Raw genomic sequence first — 5,704 nt, forward strand, 5'->3', positions numbered from 1 at the left:
GTATTAGCTTTAACTTTTTAATTTTTAGGTTGCTCCCATGTGTGTGCCATTTAAAAACACTCAAGTTGATAACTTACAGTGTACCAATGTACAAATGCTGTGAAGTAGTACCGGCTTTTCTGCACTTCCCATTCACTCGCTTATATGAGATGGAAGTTGCCAGTGTTAAATTTCAGAGTAGAAGTTCTTGACCACATGGTTGATAAGGCTGCTTGTTAATTACAGGGCTGTAGTACAGTCTGAAATTATTGTGCTGGCATTTGGGAAACAGCAACTTTATTACTGTTTGCCAAGACAGTAAACATTAAACATTTCTAAGACTGGAGTATTACAGATTTCGTACTGGAGAAAAAACCTGACTATTAACTCCTGAATAAACATCAGTGTTTTACTGCTTCTTTCACTCCTTTATTGCACTCTTTAAAGCACTATTTATATAACTTCTTGTTTACTCTGCTGAATTGAATGTACTCTGAAGCAGTACTCCTTTTTCTGGTGTACATGTTACAGCGTACTTGTTTTTTAATGCAGACACTTCAAATAAATGGATCCTGATCAGAAACAAAATGAAAAGTCATCAGATGAAATAAGGGAAATAATTTTGAATGTGCCAGGTTTCATATTTTTGTTCACACTGGTGTAAAGTGAGAACTAGAAAAATACATAGCAAATATGTAAGTTCTGTAAGTGTTCTTTTTTGCCAGAAATTCTTCATCTTCTGCCTTTTTCCACATCCGTGTAGGAAATGTTTCATAACAGATTTCATTAAATGAGAGGAGAAGGTCTCTAGTTAATGCTTCAGAGCTGGGAGTTCAGGTTAGAAAGGCTAGTAGTCTCTGATACACGTAAAAATAGAAATAGCTTGATATTCTTTGAAACAAAAAGCAACACCCCTGGCCTCCCCCAAAACTCACATTGAAGCTGAAAGATTGTGACTTAGTTCCATGTGCAATTGCTAGTCTTAACTAAATGCATTTGATGTGTGCAGGAAAACAGTTCTTCGGTAGCTGCTCATGCCTTCCATGAGGCATTGTTAGCTTAACCAAGCAACTATGCATACAGTAGGTTTTCTGTGAGAGCAGTTGTGTTCATTCTCTTTGTTGAAGTGCTGTCTGAACATGCCTGTGCAGTTTATTTTGAGAGAACGGGGACACAGCTATTCTGTGGTTTTTTATCACTTGCCTTTCTGCACTACTGTTTTGTGATATTGCAGCAGTTGGCTCATAAGCACCCTGAAGCATTCAGTATAGAGTGGAGTGGGCCACAGGGTGCCTCCTGCTTTTAGAGAAAAATGTGATGTAGGAAAGTGGATTGAACTGCTTCTATGAAGACATTTGTGTTTTAACTGTACTGGGGAAAAAAAAAGTGTGCTGAAGATGTTATTAAATTTGTATCTGATGAGAGTAAAATAGTGGGGTTTAGAAAATTACATTGGCGTTGTATCTTAATTATTTGGATAGTTGTTGGATTCTGTAAAACATTTGTTTCTTAAAGGTAACTGATGATCTCCATGCTTACCACAATTGTGGAAAAGTTTATTGTTGTGAAACCTAATCAATAGGTGTGCAAGAGGGTTTGGTTTTTTCCTGTTTTTTAGTATAAAATTGTTTACAGACAGAATAGTAAAATGCAGATTATATCTTGGGTTTTCCTCAGGTTTGTGAGTGTTGTGAAAGCTGCTCATATTTTAGCCACCAAGTGTAACAGCCATCAATGTCTCATAGCAGTATTGTCAAGAGTTTATGCAAGGATTGTTATATGCTGTCTTTTTCACTTCCAGAAGTAGACAAAAAATTAAATAATTGTGTGTCAAGAAAAAAAACCCAAAATCTATAGTCCTAAAATATTTTAATCTGAGAAAAAGCCAAACACCACAGTACAGCAGGCAAACAGCTAATTAGCAGTCATTAGGCCAGCTAGTGCAAACCAGTAAAATCAAGACTGTAATCAGAATGCCTCAGCTCCCCAGTTTAAGTAGGATGGCAAGGCACTGATTGATTTCAGGGACCTCTGAACTGTTACCTTGTGCATTATAGCAATTTCTTATCAACCATTGTAGTCTTCTACTAGTCACGTGTATTCTATAAACAGTAAGCTTATAAGCCATCTCTACAACACTACTTTTTATTAGCCAGAAAGAATAAAGTATCCTGGGGGGGGGGGGGGGGAAATTTAGGATCATTTAAAAGACGAGTGCTTTGTTGATATTACCTTTTCCTATAGTTTAACCAAATATCACTGTATTGGAAGGTAAAATTACTACTTCTTTGTTGTTTCTCAGATAATTAAGATACTGTGATTCCTGTATGTAGTTTTGGAATGCCTTATTACATGTCAGTATGAATGACTACAGTTACATACACAATACAAAGAACCAGTGATGCTCTTTTCTAGTAGTTACGCAGTTTTAACACATCTAGAGGCAAAAGATCCAACTGATCTATTAGTGGTCTTATAATTTAAAATTGGCTTTAAATATAATTTACTAAAACAAATAGTAATATTGCTATTTTCCCAACAGATTGTATTTGTTACTGTTAGCGGAACTATCCTCTAAGGAACTGAAGTTTTAAAAATGATATTTTGTAAGACAGTACTTTTGGATCCTTTTAAAACAACTTTTACTTCAAAGTGAATGTCATTGGATTCTGGTTTTGAACAAGCTTTGTTTAATGGTCATTGCTAAATTTTCTGTTTCTTTTGACTTTCGGTCATACTTGGACTGTAGTAGTATATATTTTTTTCTTTGAAAACTTGTAATATGGCATAATTTTGAACAATATAATAATAATTTTAGTCTAAACTTTGAACAACTTTAATTACTTTCTGAAACTGGAGAAATAGTTGCTAAATTCTGTTGTGTTGAATTTTTTTAGGTTTGTTTCATAGATTCCTGCAAGGGGTGGGGGGTGGGGGTGGAGCATGTTGTTTTTCAGCATGGGTCCCTTTCTATCTCACGTTGTTCAATTGGATTGATTTGCATCTATATTAAAAGTCATTTACAAGCAAGAGTCCTGCTCTATTTCTTTCTCTCTGGAGATGGAGAATCTGCTACTTCCTCTTAGTTTATACCCATGCATAATCACCAACGTATTTTACTTATAGTTTGTATTCTATTTTTTGGCTCTTATTTCTCTTCCTTTACAAGAGTAGTCATTGTGGACATGGTTAAGTTCTTTGCTTAAAAAGATGAAATACGATTTGAATACTACATAATTTATTACAGTTCTCAGATCCCTCTATCAAAAACTTTTCCAGCCTTCTAATATTTTTTTTTGCAGCTTTTTACTGTATTGTTTCTTGTTTTCCTCTGTTGTGTTCTAAAATACAGAACCCTAAGTTGTGTTAGTGTTGGTTAGGTCAGTGCTATATAGATGTGCAATTCCTCTGTACTCTTACATTGTTACTGTTTCTGCAGCCAAAGATTATATCTGCTTTTTTGATTTACATTTATATGGAATTTTATATGCAGTTTGATTTTTTTTTCCTAACTTCTAGCTCATTTTTTACAGTGACTGCTTTTTCAGGATACCTTTTGTAGTTGTGATGTACTTTCCTCGTGTAGTGCAGCTTTTTTATTAAAATATCTTTTATGAGTGTACATGTCTTGAAGAGTATGCATTGCTTTTGTTCTGTCAGTATTTACCGTTCTTTACAGTTCTGGTCTGTCACCTGTAGAAGTTTTTTTTTTAAAGTTTTCATACTTTATTTGGTTGAGAAAAAGGTGCTGGTCTGTGCAGTAAGCCTTTTCATCTGTAGGTCATGAGGGACTCTCCTGGTTCAAGTCAAGTTCTCATTATCACTCAACCCTATTTAGACGCAGTTTTCTGGTAGTAGCACTAAACGTACTTTGAAATTATGATTGTGTTCCCAAAGCTTGTGCTTTTCTTCGCTGACACTTGAGTGTAATGTCAGATATGATAGCAGCATGGATTAAATGGAGTATCTCCTTCACAGCTAGAGCTAATGCCAAATTCTTATCTAACCAGATGTTTCAAAATAGACTGTCTCTTTAGTCAAGGATGTGCAAGTAATGCAGATTTAAAAAACAGCTAATCATCTTCCTTGCTTAAGCCAATTTATTTTTGTTTTCAGCGTCCTTGAAATTTCATTGGATGGTGCTGTTTGATTTCCTTAATTATTCCCATGTACTCTCCCATACAGTACTCTGAGTTGTCATCAGTGGATAGCTGATAAGCCAGAACAATTGTCAGTACTAGAAGCATGTTCTGAAAATTTAAAACATGATTTACAGTGAAACAGCTGTGTAATGCTTGTCCTCATAATTTGTTTATTAATATGTTTTGACATTACCTGATACTGTATCATTTAACATGAATCATGGAGCAAGTACATTAAATACTTTCAGCAAACATTTTGAGTTTGTTATTATTTGCTCTGTTGTATTGTATCCTCAAAGACTGTCTTCATTCTTGTCCTAGAGTAAGTGCTTTTGTACAGCAGTTTTGAGATGCCTCGTTTATGAAAGTTATAAATATGCTTTCCATATACTGTTTATGATACTTTTCATGTTGGATTATTCCTCTGGGCTTTCAATACAAACTGATAATTCATAACTGTTCATTTTTGCATATTTCTTTCAATATAACTTAACTGTTTTGATCTCCTGTGTAGTTACTAAACACCAGATGGACACTTATATTTTTAATTGAGTAATTCTTTGAAGTTGTGGAGTCTTTATTCTTTTTAATCAAAGAAGAGTCTTTGAGATATAAATGAAAATGGAAAAGTACAAAATAGATAATTCAGTTAATAGCAAACCTGGTATACATCTGTAATAGATTTTGGTTTTGAATATAAGTGTGGATTTGCATCAGTGTAGCTGACGAGAGCGGAGTCCATTTTGAAAAGGGAGAATGTGCATCTAGTGATTAGGCTTGAATTTTTTCAAAGAAATATTTGTGCATTTTTGAGGGATGTTTGCAGTTTGATTATATTAGATCAAAGGAGGATCAAGTACTCTCAGCTGAGCTGTGCTGTAAAACAAATATCTTGAAAAGGTGATTTCAGAAAAAACTTAAAACAGCCCTCTGAACAATACCTGTGTTCTCTTTTTAATGGTATGGTACTACCCAATACTCCTGATTAATATTAAATACTGGTTTGAATGTGATAGGTCCTTTACAGCATTGTACTGGTTATTAATCTCTTCTTGTACTTTGTAAACCAAGAAGCCTTCACTTCAGTCTGATTTTTTTTTTATGACTATAATAAATCAGAAACAATGTAGATCCAAAAAAGTCATGATTTTTATTTTGTGTAAAGTGCTAGTCTCAATTTGGAAACGCCCTGCTCCACCCTCCCCCTTTGCAATCTGCTCTGAAACACAAATTTGAGCTGTAACCATCAGAGGGAGCAAACAGCATGGTCAGGGCTCTTCACTAAAAATGTCTTTAGTTATCAAGAATTGTTGGCTAGGAACTAGCCTATGACTAATTCACACTTCTAATTTTTGCATCAGAAAATAATCCATTTGGAAATTAACAATAATTGTTAAATCTCAAATATCAGAAACTGGGCATTTAAATGCATTAATATTTATAAATACTGTTCAATTATTAAATATTTTAATTATTAAATTTGTATTTGCTAATAAAAATGACAGCAATTGGTCAAACAGTTAACATGTAGGAAAAAAATGTAGAGTTTTGTTTAAATTGAATTGTTAAAATTGAAAGCTTTT

Source organism: Falco peregrinus, chromosome 1 (genome assembly GCF_023634155.1).
Source record: "Falco peregrinus isolate bFalPer1 chromosome 1, bFalPer1.pri, whole genome shotgun sequence".
Taxonomy (NCBI): Eukaryota; Metazoa; Chordata; class Aves; order Falconiformes; family Falconidae; genus Falco; species Falco peregrinus.